The 25,505-nt window shown below is 41.5% G+C and overlaps 1 pseudogene; it reads left to right on the forward strand.

The window, feature by feature from the left end:
* The window catches only part of LOC131235287 (subtilisin-like protease SBT3), a 29,596-nt pseudogene extending 4,325 nt beyond the window's left edge, over positions 1-25,271 (forward strand).
* The last annotated feature ends 234 nt before the right edge of the window (positions 25,272-25,505 follow it).

Below are 25,505 nucleotides of genomic sequence, written 5' to 3' on the forward strand. Positions count from 1 at the left end.
CCGTAGAAGCTATAGTGCTGCTATTCGAATTGGTAGAGAGCTGGACAATCCAATCCATCCATCTGAACTGTCCATTAGGTGCAGCATATATTTTCATTTAATAACATTAATAACAAGATTGTATGTTTTATCAAGAAAAATGCTCCAATGCTCTCCAGCACTATTAAGTTATAGAAGGTTTTTTTTTTTAAAAAAAAATAATTAATTAATTAATTTATTTATTTAACTAGAACTCTGATCATTTCATTCACAAAAAAATAAGTTATAGTGCTTGTAGTTGCATCAGTTCACTTAAACGGTCCAATTGATTGATCTAAACTGTCCATTAAGTATAATACATATTTCATGCGTCACCATGAAAAAATCATACTGATTAGATGATCAAATCTATGCTTGATTTGGCCTTATTTTCCATAACCATCCTGTCCCCCCCCCCCCAAGCAATCGATGGGATGGTTATATATGATTGCCTAACAAAAATAAGCAACCCACGGTACTGGTCCTTAACAATAGACACTATTTTTTGTACATGATCTTGATGGTCCATATTTAAGGCTAACATTCATTAAATGGTTAATATTTGTTAGATCAGTATCATATATGTTTTTGCGGCTACCAATTAAATATGTGTTAGACCTAATGAACGGTATAGATCAATTGAATTCGCCTAAGTATACCAGTGCAACCAGGAACACTATTATTTATAGCATTTCTCTTCTATCAATGGCCTTGTAAAATGGGTAAGGTCCACTTTCAGATGGATCGGATTGTCCTCTGTGTTTTTTTTCCCGTTGATAGCTAACCTAATTTCTGATCTGCATAATGGATGGTCTGTATGTATCAATCTTGACTGTCCAAGTGTTGAGAACAAGATTTGTTGCTATGACTGTGAACTAATTCAGCGCGTCCACATATCTGGGAATGCATCGAGCGACCTAAACAAATTCATGAAACGTACGGTATGTTTATAATGATTCAAATGGATAGAGTCCCAGGTGCGCCAGGTTTTAGAAGACCCCAGTTTATATATATGTACTCATGCCATGTGGCTAATGATCCGAACTGTTCACTCATAGATGACAAACATGAACGGGATGAACTCCACGTACTTATTTCCTTTGAATTGAAAACCCACATGGATGGACTGTACCTCCAAAGTCTAAAATATTGAAAGATCCTAGCTGTCCATTTTGCGAGATGCTAGCTATATAGTTGATCACCATCTTAAAAATTGTTGGCTGACTCTTCAACCGTATATACATGGCATAGTTGTAAAGCAGCAATCCTGACCATCCAAATCGCTGCTCCACTGGGAGACCGAACATAATCCAATAATATAATTGAGATGATGATATTAACTATCAGATTTTACCTCCAGAATTCGGCCCAATTAATATGTCACTTTCAACCGTCCATATCATAGCAATTAATTGGATGGTTAGCAGTGCTTATCAGTGTGATTTTGGAGATTTTCTATTCACAATGTGCCCCACAATTAGATGAACCGGATCCCCAGGCATTGCTGTCGCATGTGAGGACTGTCGCATGTGAGGACAGCGAGTCACCCCTATTTTTAAGATGGTGGTAAGCCTGACACGTTCTTTGGCATCTATTTTCGGACAAGGATTGCGTCCTACCCCGCAGGGACCGTAATCCGTCCGGGCTGGGCTCTTTGAGGCCCACCATCATATAAGTATTTTATCCACGCCGTTCATAGCTTTCCTAAGATCATTTTAATATATCGTTCCAAAAACGAAGTAGGTCTAAGGCTTACGTGAACCACAAAGTGGGGATTGAACGTATACCATTAAAAGCTTCTTGGTAGCTGGAGAAGTTTCATATCAAGCTGATTTTTCTTTTTTTCAGTTCATCCATGTCTACATGACCTTATTAATATGTTGGATGGTAAAAATACATCACGGTGGTCCTTAGAAAGGTTTCAACCGTAGGTGTCATTATCACTGCAGCTTCCTTTGCTGTGGTCCACTAGAGAGGTTTACCTAATTCATTTTTAAAGTTATACCTTAAAATGATATGATAAAAGCGATGAACGGAGTGTATGAAACACTTACATCACGGTGAGCCCCACAGAGCCCTGCCCGCCCGGATTACCAGGGTAGGACGCAATCCGCGTCCCTTTTTTTTTTTTATTTCCATTGAACGCGACCTGCTGCGACCCCGGAACCAGCGATGTGGTAGGACGCAGACCGTACGTAGGGCCTACCTCGATGTATGTATTTTATATCTACGCCGTCCATCTTTTTTTACGGTTTAAATTAAGCATGGTTTCAAATACTAAGCAGATACAAACTTCAGGAGCGGTTATTGATCATTAAAAACCTTTTTTGGGACACGAAAGTTTTGTACCAAGCTGATATTTGTTTTTACCGTCCATCTAAGTCTGGGTGATCTTATCAATCGGTTGGATGGTTTAAAAAAGTTACAAAAAATCCTACGAAGTTTTCAATGGTGGCCATTCAACGACCACTGCTTCCTGTGGCGTTATTTACGTGAAGCTTTTATCTACTAAAATTTTGGACCATGCACTAAACTAAGATGAAAAAAGAAAAGAAAAGAAAAAGAGATGGACCGCGTGGATATATAACGCATACATCGAGGTGGCCCTACGGTCACGATCTCACCCACATAGTTGCTTTTACCCGCGCACCCAAAACAGCGTGGCCCTGACTGTTGGGCTGCTTTCGTGTATCTATTGTATATCCATGCCGTCCATCCATTTTACCATTTTATTTTATGGCATCAGCCCCAAGATGAAGCGTATCCAAATCTTCATGGTGATTGAATGCCCACCACTAAAAACTTTCTAATGCCCTGTAATGATATGATAAGGTCACACCGACTTTTATTTATTTATTTATTATAACCGCAGGAAAATGAGGAGCAGAACCAACTTATCCAATTCCCCTTTTGGATTTATTGGATTGACGAAGAGATCCAAATCTTGCTCTATCCATGGTCAAGAGACCCCAATTGTCTCGTGGAAGGTCGGAAAGATTGACATAAGTCTTGCTGAGGCATCTGAAGCTAACCCTCTTAGCTAAAGCATCCACAAGATTACCTTCCCGCATAGTGTGAGATACAAAGCATGCATTGAGGTGGGTTTGATGGTCAGGGTCGCACCCACATTGTTGGTCCCAGGCACGTTGCCAGTCAGCACTAGAATACTAGTCCACCATAGCAGTGGATTAGGTGCAGCCACCTCACCCAACACAGCGTAGCCTTGACTGTGGAGCCCATTTTCATGTATGTATTGTATATCCATGCTGTCTATCCATTTTGCTAGATCATTTTATAGTATTAACCTAAATAATGGAGCAGATCCAAATCTTGGGCGGACCCAAATAAAAAATACAGTGGGCCCTAGGAAGTTTTGAATGGTGGGAGTTCAATTACCACTGTTTCCTATGGTGTGGTACACCTGAGATTTAGATCTGGCTCACTTCTGGGATCATGCCTTAAAATGAACTGGGAAAATGATTAGGATAAAATACATGATCACAATGGGTTTACAAAGCTTTGACACCAGCAAGCGGGAGGCAGATTGCCTACTGATGAGGCCCACAGTAGGGGGCAGCTACTTTTGGGATCCTACCGTCCATCTAATTTTTCAGATCATTTAATGACATACGCCCAAAAATAAAAAGGAACCAAATGGCAAGTGGACCACACCATAAGAAAACAATAGTGATTGAAAGCCAATGATTAAAACTTTCGATGGCCCATTGTAATGCTTATTTTTCATCTACTCTGAATGAACGAAGGGAAAACTTAAATTTCAGTTTCATCTAAAAACTTCTTAGCCTTCGAGAAGTTTTTAATGGTGAGCCTTCAATCACCACTATTTTCTATGGTTTGGTCCACATGAGACTGCCTTATTTTTTTTGCCTTAAAATGATCTGGGAAAATGACTATATGGCATGAATAAAACACATATATACATCCTCGTGGAGCCATGAGAGCGACGTCCAGTAGCTAGTGCCCACCGACAGAATTCAGACTATTCTAATTCCCCTTGGATTCGCTGTGGTCAGCTAAACAATTATAAGAAGAGAAACTATGATACCTGCTTAAAAAATGCATATATGGAACACAATTAGGTTAAATGAATCCATCCAAGTTATTATTATCAGTTTAGGTGTATTATTAATCAAAGCTTACGCTTATTCATTATCTGATTATCAGATTAAGTGGATATTTAATTATTGGACGGTTAAAAATGAAGAATGCCTTATGGTCAAGGTTATGATTGTTAAAGAAGTCTATTTTGAGAAGGTAAAGTAGTAACCGTGGATTCCACAATTTTGTCTGTTTAATATGAGTTAATATGTGCCATGTGCCTGAGTATCAAGCTTCATAGGCAGCCGGAGTATCAAATAACTCCCCAAAAAGATGACGCGGTTTGGCGGGTGACCCCAACACCATCCTACTATTGATAATCATACTAATTAAATACGGCCTCATAGATATCATACTCCTGAACTGAGTTTTTTCTGGGTCACTATCTGGGCTGGGCTGTTCATCTTTAGTGACAAAGACATCTATAAGAGGAGCCATGATGGCAAAACACCAGTCCACAACCAACCAATCAGTGGGCATTAAGCTGCTTGGCGGGAGGAATGATGTTGTACACACAGATGTAAATGTTCCATACAATGTCTGAACGAAACGAAAGTACTAGAAACTTACCAACCAGATTTATTTATTTTATTCCAAGGGTCAATTTCATTTCACATGTAATTCTATACATCACCATGGACATTCGGGCTTCCCCATAGGGAAAAAGATTCCGAGGAAGCCCATCAAAAAGGCATATTTCAGGCTACCTATCTAAGAAACCTATAGTAAAATTCCCATCGTCCACTGTCTAATGGAACCCAACGCGACTCTATCAAGCAATAGTAGACCCCGAATTTGAGGAGAGGTCCGATGCCTGCGGGACAAGGGAACTGCCCTGAAGCTCACTCCACAGGCGAGCCAACCCATTTGTCGGGGCATTCCCTTCTTTCAGGACATGGCCAAAACCAAATTGCCCTCTCTACTTCATGTAATGTCCTAGATTTTCGTTATTTTGGATTTTCAAAAACCCTTGATTTTTTCACTATAATTAACTTACGCTATCACCGACTAACCCTTAATACTTGAAGTGAGCCTATATGCGAGTGGTGTCAGTTAGAAATCACACAAATCCGATTAATTAACCGTAGGAAGCCAACAAATCCGCCCAATTACTTAAACATCGAGTTTAACCATGTGATTTGTTCAAAGAGAACCCAAATCTAATCATTGTCCCCATCAAGGGTGGGGCCCACAAGATGGATAGTCACATCAAAGGTGAGCCCCACATGATGAATGACCCCATATTAATGTGGGCCACATAACGAATAGTCCATATTAAAGGTCGGTCATCATGATAAATAGCTCACATCTTTAAAAAATAATAAAATAAAAAATGAAAAATAAAATAGCCCACATCCAAAGCTATAATGGACAACCCACTTCAAAAGTAGGCCTACTTGATGGATAGTCCATATCAAAGGTGGGCTCCACATGATGGGCAATGGAAATTGGAGCGGGGCCCCACATGATGGATGATCTATATCGAGGTGGGCTCCAAATGATGGACAGTCCACATTGAAGGTTGGCTCTTAATGATGAATGACCTACATCTAAGGCAAGCCCCGCATGATGGATGACCCACAATGAAGATGTGCCCAAATGATGGACGAACCACATTAAAGGTGGGCTTCACAAGATGGATGATCCACATCACGGTGGGCCCCACATGATGGATGATCCACATCAAAGGCCGACCCTAACGATGAGTGGCCCACATCCACTATTTATCTCACACTCTCGAATTCCAGATTAGAGTTCTTATACTCGGGTGTTAGATATTGGGGCATGACACCTTTAGCCATGAGAAGAAATGGGTTGATCTTGACCACCATGATTTCTTTCTCATTTTCAAGGAACTTTAATACTCATATATCGAGGTTGTCTTAGATCACATTCTTGAAAACTACATAGTTTATCACTCAATGATTACCTGGATTTACTAGCATGATACTGTTTAACGCCCTGCTTTAATCATGTTTGTGATGCAATGTGTATTTAGGAGCTTGGACTACAAAAGGGTGTTAAAAGTATGAACTTAATGCTATGAAGTTACCAAGGCAAGGGAAGGACCCCAAGGGACCGAGATCGATGAGTCTACATAATAAAGAGCTGAGAAAACTAAGAAACTGAAGCTCAAGTGGCTCGAAATTGGTCTAGAATGCAAGATCACAGGGTTCCAATCATCCGTTCGGCTCGAAACTTCATATATGGCCTAAGAACCATAAATTAACCATACATGTAAAATTTCAGCCATTAGATCTTGGTGAAAGTGGCCCAATGGACAGATCATATCATAAAACAGTGATTTGGGGCCCACATGATATCTGAATATAGTTAAAATTTGGTCTCAACCCCTTAAACATGGTAGAAAAATGGATGGATGGAGTAGATTTTTCACAAGAATCACAGTAGAACCCACGTACTATGTGCGTGTACACAACACGTCCGCACGCGAGTCGCACCAGACCGGGAATCCCGATTAAAGTCAGCTGACCCGACTCCTTCTGCACTAGCAATAGTGGACGGACGTTGTCCATCCATTTTTGTCTAGTGGACCCCACTAATTGCTCGGTTTGATGATTCGAACCGTTCAATTGTCGCAAGAGGTGGCCAAGACCTTTGCCTATGTGTCTGTATATTTCCATGCAAGCAAACGTGTGAAGATCTCAACCGAATGGAAGATTGATGGTGAAATGAAAATTGCAATGGGCCACACCTAATCCCAGCCGAAACACTCCACCTCTGAAGGGTTTTTTGTAAGAATTTTAATGGACGAAATGGATTTCTCTTCCGGTATCGAAAAGGACCCAACATCAATAGTTACAGACCTCTGCGGAAGCTCTGTTTCATAGTCGGAAGAACCAGACGCCCTGTAATGTTGTGGTCCACCATCTTTCATCAGTTCACCCATTTGGGGCCGAACATGCTCAAGAAGTCTGAACGGAGTGGATCTTGCATCAGATTTTTATTTTTTCTCAAAAACCTATCGTTACGCAAGGAACGTTTGCTGTTGCTGCGTAAAGAGTTTACGCAGTGCATGTTCAACTCCAACTCGGTCGGTTCTCCAAACCCACGCAGCATTCCACTACTTCACACTGCTTATAAAAGAGAAAGAGAGAGAGAGATGGGAAGCATCCGGGGGGGTGGACATGAAGCACAGAGGGAGACAAAGAGAGTAGTTTTTTTTATTGCTGTTTTTTTTTAATTATTATTTTTGTGAGATCTAGTCCAATCATGTTGGGCTAAACCCCTTAGCTAGGGCTAAGAGGTGAAGCTTATAGCGTGATTAGGATAATTGTTTTGCTTTGATTCATGTTTATTGAACTCTCATATATTCTAGTTTGATTATAAGGAATGTTTTTAGTTTTAATGGTTTGTTGTGACTAAAATTACAATAGATCTGCAATAGCTTGACATATTCTCTTTTCATGTATTGAGATTGTGAACTTAGGAACCCTGTTGTTCACCATTGTCTCCTGGGCATGGTTGGGTGACGGAACCCTTTCCTAACTTTCACAATTCTCTCATGATTGGCTGTGAGATTGGAAAATTGTTGTTGTTTGTCATAGTCTCCTAGGTATGGTTAAGTGACGGAATCACTTCCAGATCTTCACACTCTTATCTATTGATTATTAGATCCATGAGAAGTTCAGAGATCTGACAGCTCTCTTCTTACCAACTGGATAGGATAGGACTCTAATTCCAGTTATGTCCTTAAATTATTGCTAGGTATCTTCCCAATTGCTACAAGTAGATCCTTGGCACCCTAGTTACCACCTTTAAATTTATTAGTTTTTAATTAATCTATTCACCATTATTCCCTTAAAATCCCTATCTGATTTAGATTTCATCTTATTCTAGTTCTAGTTCTACTTACTTTTAAATTACATACAGATTTCAGTCTCTGTGGATTCGACCTCAATCTCACTGAGTTTATTACTACATCACAACTCTATACTTGGGGTGTGAACAAGTACTATGATATTTACAATACTCTACTTTCTTGAGTTCTTCCACTGATAGGATTCTTTGGTTCATAGGAACCTTAATGAACTTTCCTTTTGAAAGGTAATCGAAGATCTGATCAGTATGAGTTATGTCAAAAGAGTATTATTTGCCAACTTCAAAGACATTCCTCCTTATATTTTGGTCGGAAAGAGCGGTCATGATTTCCTTCGTGATTAGAGATTGATAGACAAATGACTTTTTGGCCAAAATTGTTGTCATATCCAACTCAAAGTCAAGGTCATACTAATATGTCCTTAATGAGGAATTCTTTCATTAGCTTTCCCCGTTGAGGAGCTATTCATAATGGGTTACTCAGTCCAATGGATTGAATAGATATTCAAACTCCATGCCCTCAAATTTCTTTCTCAACTCAATATATAAGTTGCCTTAAGCCAGTTTTAAAAAAAAATCGGCTTTGAGCATGGTGACTAATTAAGCATCTATTCATCGTATTCTTAAAAAAAACAATAAATTTTTTTCGAAAAAAAATAATCCATATATATGATAAGACTTTACAATAGAGAGCACTTCGAGCACCCTCTCCAAAAAAAACGGACCAAGAGGGGCCTATCATGAGGAAAAAAAAAAAACTGAACAGGACAGCCTGACCCATAAACCTCCAACGAACGACCACTGGCAGCCCCTACTACCCCCTTGGGCATAGCCTAATGGATCCCAGCCCTACTTTATCAAGCAGGGCTAGTCCCCGAATACGATGAGGGAGCTTAAAGGCCTACGTTAACGTGGAAAGGGACTGCTGAATACTCCCCAACTTGGCCAGACCGTCCGTTGTGGCATTCCCTTCCCTTAAAATATGGCAAAATGAAAACTGACCTCTACCCTTGATTCCCTAAATCTGGGACAACTAATAGCGCCATCACAAAGCCCCTTGAATCTTACCAATCAACAAGTCCACAACCATTTTGGAGTCCGATTCCACTTAAACCTTGCTCAGCCCCCTGTTCAAGCACATGACCAAACCGTTCCAGATTTCCCTAAGCTCCACAATGTTGTTGGTTCTCAGCCCATAGCTAATGGCGAAAGTGAACATAAGCTTGCCTTTCTCCCCTATATAGATTCCTCCACCTCCCGCCAACCTCAGATTACCCGTCTACATTCAACTTACTCCAGCCCGCTTTCGGAGGGAACCACTTCACAATCGAGGTTACCATCTTCTGAGGAGGAGGAGCATTGATCCTAATGGCCTTGAACGTGATCTCACTGGCCATCAATCTATTGCTGGATTTGGATAGCCCCAGGCTAAGTGTTTTAAACCACACAGTAACTCTGTGCATTGTTTTGGAGGGGAAGGCCTCTGAACCATCAAATCTTGCTTCGTTTCTGGTTTTCCAAATCTCCCATAGGATGATTATAGGAGCCAGGCCACGCAGGAGCGCTGTATTACCCAATGAATATGAGGCTATCTACCAGCCCCTTAATTTGTCTTCCACTGAATGGTTCTCCATGATTGCGATCCAAAATGGACCCGAAGTGGTGCCACATTGCCTTTGTCAGGGAGCCCGCACTGAAGAGGTGCGGTAATGACTCTTTAGCTGGATGCTGACTCTCACTCGCCCCGCAGCAAACACACTTCAAAACCATATATATTCCCCTCGATTGAACTCTTCTATCAGTCGAGATGGCACCATGCAATACCCTACAAGCGAAACAGGAGATCTTAGGGGGCAACTTAGAGTGCCAGACCCAATCCGTCTAACTTCTCCTCTGCTCACCCGAACATCTGGCCTGCCACGCTGACTTGACAGAGGAGCCCGAAGGTTCCAGCAGCCAAAAATAGGAATCCAGGCCCTCTAAGGTGCTGAAACCTCCTTGGAAAATGAAATCCATGCCCTCTTGGGGGAGAAAGGAGAAGATAAGGGAGGGGGGAAGCGGTCCATTTGGGCTTAGGAAGTCCCTAGCCTTTAGGTCTAGCAGCCCCTCTGGAATAGGCCTTGTCGTTCGCTACTCCAGATGGCCCAGGCTAGATTGATTCTCCCTCCACAAGTTGCACTCCCCCTGACCCACCTAGCTAGGAATTAAAAGGAGGATTTGATGATCTTCCACATCGGTGAAAGCATAGGCGAGACTGCTGGGCCTCCGTCCATCACCCTGAGATCACGCTGGCACTTAGATCTCATTAATGCCACCCACAAGCTACTCCCCTGCCCAAACTTAATCGCCTAGGCTAACTTGATCTTAAAGGCCTTCATGATTTCTTTGAGGGAACGAATGCCCAGCCCACCTTCGCTCTTAGGCTTGGAGAACCTCTTCCAGCTGATCCAGTGCAACTTTTTGATACCATCTGACCATCCCCAGAAGAAGTTGGCGAAGCTTTTCTCCATATCTACTATAATACTTATCAGCCATTTCTCCTGGTAATTGTCTTAAATAAGATAGATCGACCATTGAGACTTCTTACTTAGTTTGAAGAAAAAAATCGTGCATGAAAATTTTCTTTCATCTTTGGCCATGTGTTAATACAATTAGGTGGTAGGTTAATGTATCATATGAAGGTCGTACTAGTAAGAGAAGTTTTAAAAAGTCTAAGCTTTAAAAAGTGCATGGTTTGAGACTTGATCACACTAGATGGTGAATTGACCAATGTGTTTAATGGTCAATCGATTACCTTCTCCTGAGAATAAAGTAAACACAAGAGATCTATAGCCCCTCGGTAACTCATAATGTCAATCTATCTATTTTGAATAGGAATTTCTGTAAGTCGATCGATTTATACACTAGCCTTGTCGATGGCCCGTGACCTCGTGGATCAAATTGATCAGATCTTCTCAACCTATCTGAGGGACATGTGTGGGTGCTTAATGTTCCTGAGTAGTCAAGTTAACTAACAGAGGAGCCAGATTAACCATAGAAAGAAATAGAGGCACACAGAGTTACCTTGCTTGGGACAAATTAACCATAAGGGCTCCATAATGTCATGCCTCTTAGTCGTATTAGCGGCAGGGTTAGTTGTTGTGGCCATTTCTCTTGATGTTGATCATGGGCTATAAATTTCGACTAAATTGATATTAGTCCTACCGATTGATCCTAGGCTAAGGAGTTGTTGATTGATCCTTTAGGGGATTTGATTGAGGATGGGGATCTATGCCTCTAGGCCGACCTTCAAGAAACCTCTTAAATAGAAAGGGTCATAAGCCTGTTGAGATTCTTGGCCTAAATCCTTATTTTCTCGACCTAAAGCCACATTTATTCAAGTTAGACCCTTCCTTATTCAGAAAGTTGTTGCATGGTAGTCTATACATTTTATAAAGCGCTTGTAATGTTCTCGAATATATTACTTAATGATGATGATTCATCTTCTAAGGGTACCAAATCAGGAGGACCAAGAAGTTAAAGCTCAACCTCCATAGGATTTCCTCCTATAGATGTCACATCTCTAAATCTTCTGGATTAGTAGAAAGCCTAGTGGACTTTCCACTGATCGTGTTATAGAATCGGATCAAGCACTACACACGGGTCCCATTAGACGTGCCAAAGAAGGAGTTTGGCTTGAAATTCGATTGTTAGAACGTATATATGATACCGAGCGTGTTGGAGCCTATAATACGATTCAATTTGAATTGATTGTCTTTGACCGCAAGTGCCAAGATAGATAGAGAGACCGTAAGTAGTCATCAATGACCAATAACTAAGAAATTTAACCATCTATTCAGCCACTTATAAAAGAAATCAAGCGATTTGCAAATGGGAGGGTTTGTCCTTATAATGAGTTCTTCTTCTTTTTTTTCAGTCGAAATGACTTTTTGTCATCGTGATAATAGATATTAACTGATACGTGTAATATGAAAGTAGAATGAATGAAATTGTATTAATAAGAGAATAATAAAATCTTAACAAAGATAATCCCTAGTCATCCAACAACTGAGGCATAGATGACGATGTCTTAGAGCTAATGTCTTCCTTGGTTTATCAACTTGGGCGTAAATGAAGGGAATTATACTATGAATAAAAATAAAATTAAAAGATCTTCCTTGGTTCAACGACGTGGGTGTAGACAAAGGGAATTACACTACTCCTAAGTTAAGTCAATCAAATGTAGCAATGTAGATGAACTACATTACACTACTCCTAGGCTAAAGCTAGTCCATCATAACAGCGTAAACGAGTTGGGATACTCCTAAGCTAGGACAAATTAAGATAAGATAAGCAATGTTATGTTGTAATGTTGTGTTATGTTGGGTTGGCAAGGTCTTGGAGCTTTTTGATATTTTCCCTATTTATAGAAATATGAAGCAATAGATGGAGAGAGATCTTTGTAGTCACTAATAATGTTTTCTAATGAGGAAATAATCATCTGAGCCCATAGACAGTTGTAGCTTGTTATGCAATTAAAGCCATGTGTACTAGTTGTTTGCCATGCATTGGGCATTAGTTGCACTCACATCCTCTACTCATTATGCAGATAAGAATTCTTCTTGCGATGCCATATGTTCGTAATCTTTATCTCTTTATTCGTTGGAATGTGTGTTATGCATTGTGAAATTTGGCCAACTTGGCACTGTTATTACATTGATTCATAGTTCCTTAAATGGTTTTAGCTATAAGAACTTTTATAAAATACTATCATGTCTCCACTGAATCTTTCATTAATTGTGATGGTATTTTGGTTAATACTCATTGTTGGTCATAAGGTCACTATACTGCACAATTGCTTTTGCTATGTGAGCGAGAGACATGACTTTTAGATTTTAATTATGGTCGCCCATTAGAGTAGTTGAAAGATATTTCACTTGTTTTTTACTGAGATTTCATTACCACCCGATTAAGTAACTAGATCTGACAACAGATGTGATCAACCATAAACACTTACACCCAGTATCCTTCTGATATATAAACACTTACACCCTGTGGATGTTCAATCCCCAACTTGTGGTCTACTTGATCCCTAGACCTGACTCATTTTTTGGATCATATCTTAAAATGATATGAGAAAAATGGATGGACGGGGTGGATTTCTCAAAAAACCCCATGGTAAGCCCCACCTAAGTTTCTAGGGCAGGACCTTCATGCAGGAGGCTTTCGTAGGAAATATACGTGAGAGAGAGCCGGTTTCATCGGTTTTGTTTCTCCACTCTCCTATAAAATCTATATATATATATATGTAGAGAGAGAGAGAGAGAGAGAGAGAGAGAGAGAGACTGTAGGCTGCAGTTGGTCAACATTGTTTACTTTTATACATGATCAGGGATTTTGATCGTACTAGTCTCATGGTATTGCAAAATGCCTCAAAAATTTATTCTCTCAAATATATTCTTTGGTTGGACTTCTAATCATTTTTTTGATAATTAGTGGACAAAAATACCCCTGCTTTGATATTTGGTCTACTTAGGGAGCTTTTTTCCTTTCTTTCTCTTTGTTGCTTTCCTTAACTTTTTTTTTTAAAAAAAAATTATTTTTTACACACGCACACACACCCCCACACACTCAAGCTAGTGGAATTTCACCACCTATGGGTACTCGAACCCTTGACCGAGAGTTGAAACTCCTGAGAGTCTACCACTCGAGAAAGAGTAAGGACCCTTGTTTTCCTTAGCTTCTTTCCTTTTTAAACATATCTTCTAGCGAACTACATCCACCCCTTTCGACTACAGTTGTTTACGTACGTTCACCACCATTAACTTCTTTGACGTATAAGCACCACCGATAACTTTTAAGGCCATACAAAACTGTTGTTTTTGTTCCGACGATCACGTTTCTTAAAGATAGAAGTCATCGATACATGGAAGATTTTTTAAATGAATTTTTTATTTTATTATTTGTAAAATAATATTTTCTTAGAGATGGAAGCTACTTTTAGTTGTGGATAGAAAAGAATGATTGTGGTTGTTGTTATCGTGGAGAGAAGTGATTGTCGAAAGGGATTTAAGGTAAATAAGGATGGTTGTGTTTGTCATGTGAAGGACAATGAAAGAGATATAATTTAGATTTTGTAATATATTACCTTGGTTTAAGTGGTTGTCATGTCTTAAGGGTCTACATTATCTGTGTTTAGGGTATAGGTTGTTATGTGTTAATGATTTGGATATCGGTTGTCATGTGTTAAGGGTCTAGGTTATCATGTGTTAAAGGTTTAGGTCATAATTGTCATGTGTTAAAGGTCTAGTTTATCATATGTTAAGGGCTTGGGTAATGGTTGTCATGTGTCAAAGGTATAGGTTGTTATGTGTGAATGGTCAAGGTTGACACACAGTACCTAGACCCTTAATACATGACAACCTCGACCTTTCAAAAGCCATGGCTACGGACTAGTACATTCTTTCACTACAAATCTAGTTTGTAGCCTTTGTTCAACCTTGACCCTTCAAAAGTAATAACTACGGTACCAATAGTTACAGACTAAAATATTCTTTCACTACGAATCTAATCCCGAGCCTTTGTTCCATTTTGATAGTGAATGCATGACAACCTCGACCCTAAAAAAGTAATGGCTACGGACTAAAACCATCTGTTGCTATGCATGTAGTCTATATCCTTTGGTCCATTTTTGGTAGTGAATGCATAACAACATCGACCCTTAACACATGACAACCTCGACCCTTAATGCATGACAACCTCGACCCTCAACACATGACAACATCAACCCTTAAGACAAGACAACCTCAACCCTTAATGCATGACAACCTTGACCCTCAAAACATGACAACTTCGAACCTTTATGTTGTATATTTATATTAATAGAGCAATTTAGAATAGGAGCCCTTGAAGGAGGCAGACCAAAGGCTTAAATGGACTACATCATCAGAAACAATGGTGATTGAACTCCTACCGTCGAAAACTTTTCTTTTTCTTTCTTTTTTCTTTTTAAATACAACTATATATATATTTGTTGGCGCTCTGGATTCAAATGTTACTGATGACCATTTGAGACAAGTTTTTAGCCAGTTTGGGGAATTGATACATGTTAAAATTCCTTTGGGAAAACATTGTGGGTTTGTTCAATTTGCTAACAAAGCTTGTGCAGAGGAGGCTTTACTGATGTTGAATGGAACTCAGCTAGGACGGCTAAATATTCTTGAAGGCCTAACAAAGAAAATTTTTTTTTTTTTTTTTCAAAAAGAGGAACTTTCATTAAGAACAACCTATATAACATATGGATTTCGGGTGCCCCTGGGACAAAAAACAGGGGCTCCTATCATAAAGTTGGTCGCAGGCGACCACCAAGAACAAGACTCAAAAGCTTTACAACTTCACATGGTGCGTTCCAACGGCACCTAACCCCACTTTGTCTAGAAACTGTAGACCTCGAACACAAAGCGGGAGATCCTTAATTTGATCAAAGATCATAGTCTTCTGCCCCTTGTTACCCTCCCTCACCATGCCATCAGTCGGCTCATTTCCTTCTCTTTGGATAACTGAGACTACAAAGCAGACTGACTAACCGAAGTTTTTTATTCTAGACACCTAAGGTTTCCATTGCCAAGGGGTTTCGGAGGACCTCGAGAGGAGGCCCGCCGCGACGTTCGAGTCCGTTTCTACTTCAACCTTAAAGTGCCCTCTTTCCAGACAAATCATGAGCCCATAAAAAATGGCATGAAGCTCCAAACTATTTTTTGTCCCCACCCCTTACCCAAAAGCAAATGCAAAATTGAAATTGCCATTGTCTTTCCTGCAAATCCCACCTCCCCTAGAGAGGCTTGGATTACCGCAAGAGGAGCTGTCGACGTTGTGTTTTACCCAGCCCAAAGCCGGCCTCATCCATTTGATAATCTGCACTGATTGTACTCTCCTTGACGTGGGGGGATTGCACGGCCCATTTGCCACAAAATATCTGCCGCAGCTTTGATGATCACCTAAACATGCTCTAGCCCCATGGACGTCGCCACCCTCATGGGACAGTTCTCTTGCCTAGCCCCATTTCTTGTTGTCCAAAGTTCGCAACAGATGAGAATAGGAATGAGTCTTCTTGTATGGGCTGACGTAGCACCTGGGGTAGCAGCTTCCTTTCATTGAATCAGCCTATCGAGTAACAAGGTTTGCGAAAGCAGAGATATGCCACACTCAGCAGAAAAGTGCGCCTAGATTTTACCTGCCATTTGACCATTGAGAAAAAGATGTTGGACTGACTCCTACTGTGGACTAGAAAGGCTTTCATTAGTGCAGCAGGAGCACTTGGATGCCTGCTGGATTCCTTTAGACTGCACTCTGTTGTCCACTGCAGTTGCTCCTTGAATCAATCTCCACATAAACAAAGACATTTTAGGAGGGAGATTAATTACTCTGCCAGATCCAGTTGTGCCACCACTTAGACAAGGACAATCCTCTGATTAGCCTCCAGGCCGACTTGATCGAGAAAGCACCTGTTGGATCGTGCAACCAAAAAACTGCAGAACTTTCTTCAGATGTGGCAAAACCTCCATGAAAGATGTGGTTGAGCGTGTCTTGGGTCAGATAAGCACTGACTGCCGAGGGGGGGAGAGGGCTTGCTGGGCCTAAAAATTCTCTAACTTGCAAGGAAGACAACATGTTTGGGATAGGGCTACAAGCTAACTGCCTAAGGGGGCCCAGCCCCGTCCAATTGTAGTCCCACAAACTGATGTAGCCAACGCCAATTTACCACTGAACGTTATTGTCTAACATTAGGAAAACTCCTCTGATATCTTTCCGATAGGGGGATGCTTGGGTAGAAACGGGAGCTGCACTCCCAACCTCCAAGTCACGTTTATGCTTAGCTCTCATATGCGCCACCCACGGGCTTACCTTATCACCATATTTGACATTCCATGCTAACTTCAAATGCAGCGCCAACACCATTTCTTTCAATTTTCTCACCCCAAGGCCACCTTCCTCAATTGGCCTGGTAATCTTATTCCATGCTACCTAATGGAGTTTCCTTTTCTCTTCAACCCATCCCTAAAAAAACTGAGCAAAACAACGATCTAGGTTTGCCATCACCTGAGAAGGAATACACGTGGCTGCCATGATGTGAATGGGCATATACTTCCCAGCACATGTTTAATGAGAATTAGCCTACCTGCTTGGGACAAGAACCTTGCATTCCATCCACTGATTCCGCTTCTTATTCTATCCACGAGAGGTTGAAAAGTAGCTGAGGATATTCTACCTCTGAAAAGCGAAACTCCCAGGTATTGGACGTCTGTGCGAGCTTTTGAGAAGCCCAACGTTCTCTCCATCTTCCTGGTTCTACCTGTCGGCACCTTGTTGGAGCATATGAAGCAACTTTTGTTGTTGTTTACTCTTTTTCCTGAAGCTTCTTGGAAGGATGAGAAAAAAAGACTTGACTAAGAGCAGCGACTCCCTACTTCCATTCACAAATAACAGGGTGTTGTCTGCGAATAACATATGAGAAATAGTGGGATAGCCCCTCTGGACTTTGAAAGGCTTACACCACCCTCTGTCCACTAACCGTTTGAAATTCCTAAAGAAGATATCCGCTGCTAGGATGAAAAGCCCGGGCAAGAGGGGATCCCCTTGACACAGCCCCCTGGATAATTTGAAAAAACCTGCCGCCTCCCCATTAATGAGAACCGAGAACTGGCTATTACCCCAACACGCTTCCATTATCGAGATCCACCTTTTGCTGAAAACAAAATGAGCCAATTGCAAAACCTGCTTTAGCACGTTCCAGTCCACCTTGTCATAGGCTTTCTCTAGGTCCAACTTTAGGATAATGTTTCTTCCACTGATTTTCCTATTAATGTTTCTCATCGCCTCCAATGCTATAGTGATATTTTCAGTAATAGATCTACCTTGCATAAATGCCCCTTGCTCCATGGAGATCAGCTTGGGGAGCACTTTACAGCCTGTTCGTCAAAATTTTAGCGAAGATCTTGTACACAACGTTGCACAGGCTGATTGGACGGTAATCAGCAAAAGATGAGGTATCCGGGCTTTTTGGAATAAGACAAATGAGCGAAGCAGCGAAGGCTCTAGGCAGTGGTCCCCCAGTAAATAATGAGCATGCAGCCTTATGGATGTCTTCCTCTACTATGTTCCAGCATTCAATAAAGAAAGAAGAAGAGAATCCATATTCAATAGAGAAAGAAGACGAGAATCCATATTCAATAAAGAAAGAAGATGAGAATCCATCAGGGCCCGGGGCCCCATCCTTCAGGATGGCGAAAGCCGCCTCTTGGGTTTCCTTGATGGATGGCAGCGCTAAGAGATCTTCATTGCCTTGGGCCGTAATGATGCTAGGAATAGCTTGCAAGAAATCACTATGCAGTTGGGTAGAGTCCGCCTGAAAAAGTTGTTCAAAGAAGTAGACCGTAGCTGCTTTGATTTGATCCCTGTTAGAGATCGTCTTCCCGCTTTCATCCTTGATTGATGTGATCGTGGCCGTCCTTGCTCTCTCACTGGCTAACGCATGGAAATGCTTGGTGTTTCTATCTCCTTCATTCAACCAACAATTTTTAGCCTTTTGCTTCCAAAAGACCTCTTCCATAAGTTATAACTGGGCTAACTTTCTCCTGGCTGCCAAACTCTCTTGGTAAATCTCTTCTGACCCAGTGTCTTGCATCCTTTTTTCCACCTGGACTAGCTCTTCCTCAACTTCTTGAACATGCAGGAAAACATTACCAAATACCTCTTTGTTCCAAACTTTTAAAAATTGCTTGGCCTTCTTCAATTCGAGTTGAACGTTAATCATGGGCTGGTGGGAGCATGTTCCTTCCTAGGCTTTCTTGATCAGCATGTGAAATGAGTCATGGAGCGTCCACATGGGCAGAAAACGGAAGGGCCTGATGGCTGGCTGATTCTGCTCGGGGATGGATAGGAGAAGAGGCGCTTGATCGGAATTCACGCGGGCCAAATGCTTGATGCGGAAGGTCGGGAAGGTAGCCACCCACCTGTCATTGATGAGGACTCTATCCAACTTGGCCCATATTCGATCATTCCCAGTCCGATTGTTGCTCCATGTAAATTTATTACCCTCGAATCCCGCATCCAGCAAGCCTGCATTTTGGACTGCAGCAACAAATTCATTCATACTAACTCTACCTGCCGTGCTGGCCCCTCTCCTTTCACTGGAGTCAGCAACTGCATTGAAATCACCTCCCACAACCCACGGAACCGACATGCCTCTACTGCTATTCTCCAGCTCCATCCATAACTGTCTACGAAGAATGTATGAGCACCTGGCATAGACAATGGAGAGCAATACTGGGACTCTGCAATTCTGCAATGAGATGTTTAAGGAAAGCAATTGGCTTGAGCTAAAAGCCACAGACACATGAATATTGTTATGATAGAAAATTTACCTCCCCCCCCAAACATCGCCATTGGAGCAAGAGGAATGAAACCCCAACTTCAGCCAAATGGTTACCCTCCTTTCCTCTCTAGCCATCGGCTCTAGGATTGCAACAAACAGAGGATTCAATTTCCTGATAAGTTTCTTCAAGGTCCTGATTGTATGCCTGTTACCTACTCCACGAGCATTCCAAATAAGGGCGTTATCCATCCATAACGCACCCGGAATTTATGGCCCTTCTCTTCAGACGACGAAGCCTGCAAAACTATTCTCCTTCCTCAATCAGCCTAGCCACTTTCCTGCTTGATGCATTTCTTCCCTTCCCTCTCATCATGGACCACCTTTGATCCCCTGACTTGGAGTATTCTCCTCTCCAGGCAAGATTTCTCCCTCCTGGGAGAGAGGATGTTGCTCTTTGTTAGCTTCCTCTAACTCATGAGGAATAGGTTGAGGCCCTTCCAGCACCTCTACCTAGCTTGCCTTAATCCGCCTATCTTCTGAATCTCGAAAACTTCTTAAATGGACTAGACCACAAGAAAACTTCTAATGGCGCTGATACACCGTCTGTGGAGTCCACCATTGCATGTGTGGAATCCACGCTATCTATTAACTTCGGAATTTTATGCAAGACCATGGTTGGAAGCATGATTAACATCTGCTTGTCATTTTGACTACATCATAAGAAAATAATTTGTATCAAATGGACACGGTTATAAGTTATCAAGTATTGTGGGCCACACAAAGATCATGTTAACAATAATTAGCATCTTATCATATGAACAGTAGGTTGCAAAGAAAATAAATGAATTGGATATAGGTTTCAATAGGCTCAATAACCAATCATGTCGATGTCACTTCCTCAGGATTAGATAGTATATAACTTTTTCTTCACTTAAAATCTATATAGTTGCCAATCCAAGGATGTGGATAATTTGTTCCAAAAATATTTTCAAAACTTGTCAATGACTAGTTTAAGAATATTTGAAACATCTCTTCCTTTTTGAGATTTTGACCATATTGCATGCTAGTACGGTCAAAATGCCTAAGGATCATTCATTACGAGAGATACCAGGAGGCCATTGCTTGCAGTTGGTCAACATTTACTTACATTAAGCATCATTCATTACAAAATCCTTAACCCAAGGCCAACATTTTCGCTCCCCTAATTTTTTCCACTTCCCTATTTTTATTTTTATTTTTCTACCAATGTTTCTCTTAAGGGGGAGGGGGGACAACAAAGAGGTGAAATGGCAGTCCATTTGACAACTACAAAGGAAACTAAAAACAAGTATGAGCTAGGTATGGATACTCTTAAGGGCAGTGTACAAGTATCACTCTCCCCACACGTGAAAATCCAGGCCATTCATCATGTGAACCCCACCATACTTGTTAGATGGCACAAAATCTAGGCCTATCTAATGTTGAAAATTGTAGTTTTTGGAAAAGAAAAATTAGAAAAGAAAATCTAAAATTTCAGAATTTTCGTTTTGCTGCAAAATGCCTTTTAGAAAATTTCAAATAAAAAATGTGGTGTGTGCTTTTGTCCTGCATCGGAAATAAAAAGAGAAAAATTGTAGTTTATATGTAGAGGTGTGTATAGTATTCTTACTTGGAGATTTGGAAATTAAGACACTCGGTTGCGTGTTCCAGTGCGTAGCACACATACGCATATACTTGGGCACGAGCAGTGTGACTATAGTAGCCTCATCCACATCTCTCCCCATCCATCAAATCCTCCAATAACAACTCCATCATAGAATACTGTAAACACGTCTTTTGTTTAAGTCTGTCAGAAGATCTGTTGCATTAAATTGTTTAAGTCCTCCATCAAGGTAGCAGATTGCGTACTGAGTAAACTGTGTGGGCAAAACTATGATTCGTGTATTTAATCCACTCCGTCCATCCATTTTACAGATAATTATAATGCTTGACCCTAAAAATGAAGCATATCCAAATCTCATGTGAACCACACTACAGGAAACAGTGTGAATTGAACATCTACCATTGAAAAAATCAGGGGAGCCACAGGAGTTTTGGATCAAGATGATATTTGCGATTTCCCTTCATCCATTTCTGTGTGATCTTATGAACATGGTGGATGACAAATAAACATCACAGTGGACGCTAGGAAGGTTTCAAATGTGGAAATCATTATTCCCACTGTTTCCTATGGTGTTGTCCACTTGAGCTTTGGATATGCTTCAAGTTTGGGTTCAACCCCTAAAATGAGATGAAAAAACAGATGGATGGAATGGATAAACAACATACATTCATGGTGGTCCCAACACTCAGTACCATAAAAGCCTACTGAGTTACTAAGTACACAGTCCGATTTCCTCCATCAATGTCGGCCAATAGTCATGCACCCACTAACGGGCAAGTGGTCATGCTAGCGTTTTCGCTATTTTAAACCATCCATTTCCTAGACATCACTTCAATGGTTAATAGTGCTTTATCAGTGTGATCTTAAAGATGTTCCATTAATTAGTTGTAGATATCATGTTCAAAAATGAATTGTCGTCTATGACCGTAAACTCTTCACACGTTGCAGTAACTTTTCTTCCAACCGAAAATCTTTTTTTTTTCCTCTTTCTTTCATTCAACGTGAGTTTGTAGCCAACGGATCAAAAAGATTAGGACTATACCATCAGATGGTTTTTTAGAAACAAATCCATCCACAGTAAACTGTCCAAATCGCCAACACGTGGACTCCACTCGCACAGTTTCAATCGGATTGAAATTGTGATCATCTGACAGACGTGGATTTTGATAATGCGTGCATATGGCACCTGTACGGTGGAATGATGTGTGATTATAATGCACTACACAATACAAGAGCATCATACAGCTCGCTCATCTACATATGTTTATACATGCATTTTGCTTGGTTAGCTTGCAGAAGACCGAGGCCGTTGCGTGCTGTCGGTCAGCATCGTTTATTTCCATCCAAAGATCGTTACTTAAGAGAGTCTTTCTACTGAAATGAACGTATAAAAAACTGCCCCCCTTTGTAAACCTCGACGATGTGAAAAGGCCGGCCATTTGACAGCTACAAGGAAAACGGAATTATAGAAGCGTACAATGGATACTCGCGAGATTAGGATATAGGTACCACACTAACCACACGTGCGAATGTGAAAATCGAGGCAGTGCATCCTGTGATCCCCACCGTATGTGTGAAATAGCACAAAAATCGGGGGTCCAGTCATATGGAGGGGGCCACATGCATGTCAAATGTAGACAATTTCTCTGAATCTTTCTAGCAATCCATTTCATCAATACAGTTTCAGGTGGTGTTCTCCCACCTTACTGAAAAAACAAAAAATAAATAAAATGTGGGCCACCGGATGACTAGACCAACTTAATTTCCATCGAACGAAACAGACATGGTGGGGTTGACCTGAATAATGACATCGATCTTTCGCACATGCGCTATGGTGCCGACCTTGGCGATGGTAATCATCAAGATCCAATTCGCCCAAGTAGCCGTTTCATTCACTATAAGTATGTGCACGGCTTCTTGGTTTCCCATGCAGCTTCCATGGCGACTCCTTCCAACTCTCTCTTCCATGCATGGCTTCTTCTCTTCTTCACCGTCCATCTTGTGCCATCGGCACTAGCCGCTCGGTCCACCTATATTGTCCACATGGACAAATCAGCCATGCCCAAAGCATATGCCAATCACCACCATTGGTATTCGGCCACCATCAAATCTCTGAGTCCCACCACTGCAGGGGATCATGAAGAGAGGCTTGTTTACGTATATGATAATGCCATCCATGGTTTCAGCGCCGTCCTCTCTCCCGAGGAATTACAAGCTCTCAGGCAATCACCAGGCTTCATCTCTGCTTACAGAGACTCAACAGTTACAATGGACACAACCCACACATACAAATTCCTCAATCTCAATCCGTACACCGGACTATGGCCTGAATCTAATTACGGCAAAGATGTGATTGTTGGTGTGATCGACACTGGTGTCTGGCCAGAAAGCGATAGCTTCAAAGATTTGGGAATGACCAAAATTCCAGAAAAGTGGAAGGGAGAATGCGTGCCAGGAGAAGCCTTCAATACTTCCATGTGCAACCGCAAGCTCATCGGCGCACGCTACTTCAACAAGGGTTTGGTGGCAAACCACCCTGGTCTAAACATCTCGATGAACTCGACGAGAGACACACAAGGGCATGGGACCCACACATCATCAACGGCCACTGGGAACTACATTCCAGGTGTATCATATTTTGGTTATGCCAAGGGAGCCGCTTCTGGTGTTGCTCCTTATGCTAGGGTGGCCATGTATAAGGTCCTCTGGGATGAAGGAGGCTACTTGTCGGACATCCTCGCAGGAATGGACCAAGCGATCGCGGACGGAGTGGACGTGATATCAATCTCGATGGGCATTAATGAGACCCCCATGTATGAAGATCCTGTCGCCATTGGGTCATTCGCAGCCATGGAGAAGGGTATACTAGTCTCATCTTCAGCAGGCAACGACGGTCCATCCCTTGGAACCCTACACAACGGAATTCCATGGCAATTGACTGTTGGGGCTGGCAGTATTGACAGGGAATTCGTCGGGACGTTGACTCTAGGTAATGGGTTGACCATCATGGGTCGAACTCTTTTTCCCGCCAATGCATGGCTAGTGGATATGCCATTGATCTACAATGAGACCTTCAAAGCATGCAATTCGTCCTCATTGTTGTCACAGGCCAAAGGATCCATTGTCGTGTGTGAAAACACCAGCTCAGTCTTCGAACAAATGTATTCGGTTTCTGATTCAAACCTCACCGGAGCGATATTCATATCTGACGAAGATGACCTCGAATTCGCGTCTTTTTCATTCCCAGGAGTTGTAATTAACCCGACCGATGGCAAGAAACTCATATCCTATGTGGAGAATGACGATAATCCGACGGTATCATTGAAATTCCAACAGACCATTGTTGGGACGAAGCCTGCACCATTCGTTGCCACATATACTTCTAGAGGTCCTTCATGGAGTTATCCTGGTATATTGAAGCCGGATATCCTCGCCCCTGGTTCAAGAGTGTTGGCAGCTTGGATACCGAATGCACCAGTGGCTCGTATTGGGTCCCGATTGATTTTGTCAAGCGACTTCAACATCATCTCCGGGACATCCATGGCTTGTCCACATGCATCTGGAGTGGCTGCGTTGTTGAAGGGGGCCCACCCTGATTGGAGTCCAGCTGCAATCCGATCGGCCATGATGACAACGGCAAATCCTTATGATAACACTTACAATCCAGTCTTAGACAGTGGGAATGATTACAAACCAGCCACTCCGCTCGACATGGGGTCTGGCCACATTGACCCTAACAAGGCGCTGGACCCTGGTCTTGTCTACGACGTGGATGCGCAAGACTACATTAATCTCCTTTGCACAATGAATTACACAGCTGAGCAGATCTCAGCAATCACTAGGACTCCTTACCAATGCTCGAAACCATCATCCGATCTCAATTACCCATCGTTCATTGCTTTGTTCGGTAACAGTTCTTCACAGACCCAAAACTTTCAAAGGACGGTGACCAATGTCGGAGACAGTGCATCAACTTACAAGGCTGAGTTGACGGTCCCGGCAAAAGGGCTGTTTGTTAGCGTCCAGCCCGATACACTTGTGTTTCAAAAGAAGTACGAGAAGCTAAGCTTTACTTTGACTGTGAGGAACAGTCCAGAGAGGGGAGAGGGAGTTTCATATGGATTTCTTACTTGGGCTGATGATGGGAAGAAGCACACAGTGAGGAGTCCTATAGTAGTTGTTTAGGATCATTCGACGAGGTTGAGTCTGATTTGGAATAATCACCAATAAACATTTCTTTGTTTTGGATTTGCATGTTTTTTTTTTTTTCTTTTTTTTTTTTTTAAAAAAAGATAGGTAGGAGCACACCATGTGAAACTTTGTTGCTCAAACTTAAAACTTGGTTGCTAAATCTTATAAATGCTTTATAAAACTCGATTCATAAATTAAAAGACAATGCCCCATTTCACGTCCTGCAATTCAAATATAGAGTGTGCACCCTCAGACCTAAGTTACAGTCCATGACTGGTACACCAAGTGTACATAATTTCACTCATTATATATTTGTTTGAAGTGTAATTTAATGTATTATGA

The sequence above is a fragment of the Magnolia sinica genome, chromosome 19, assembly GCF_029962835.1.
Source record: "Magnolia sinica isolate HGM2019 chromosome 19, MsV1, whole genome shotgun sequence".
Taxonomy (NCBI): domain Eukaryota; kingdom Viridiplantae; phylum Streptophyta; class Magnoliopsida; order Magnoliales; family Magnoliaceae; genus Magnolia; species Magnolia sinica.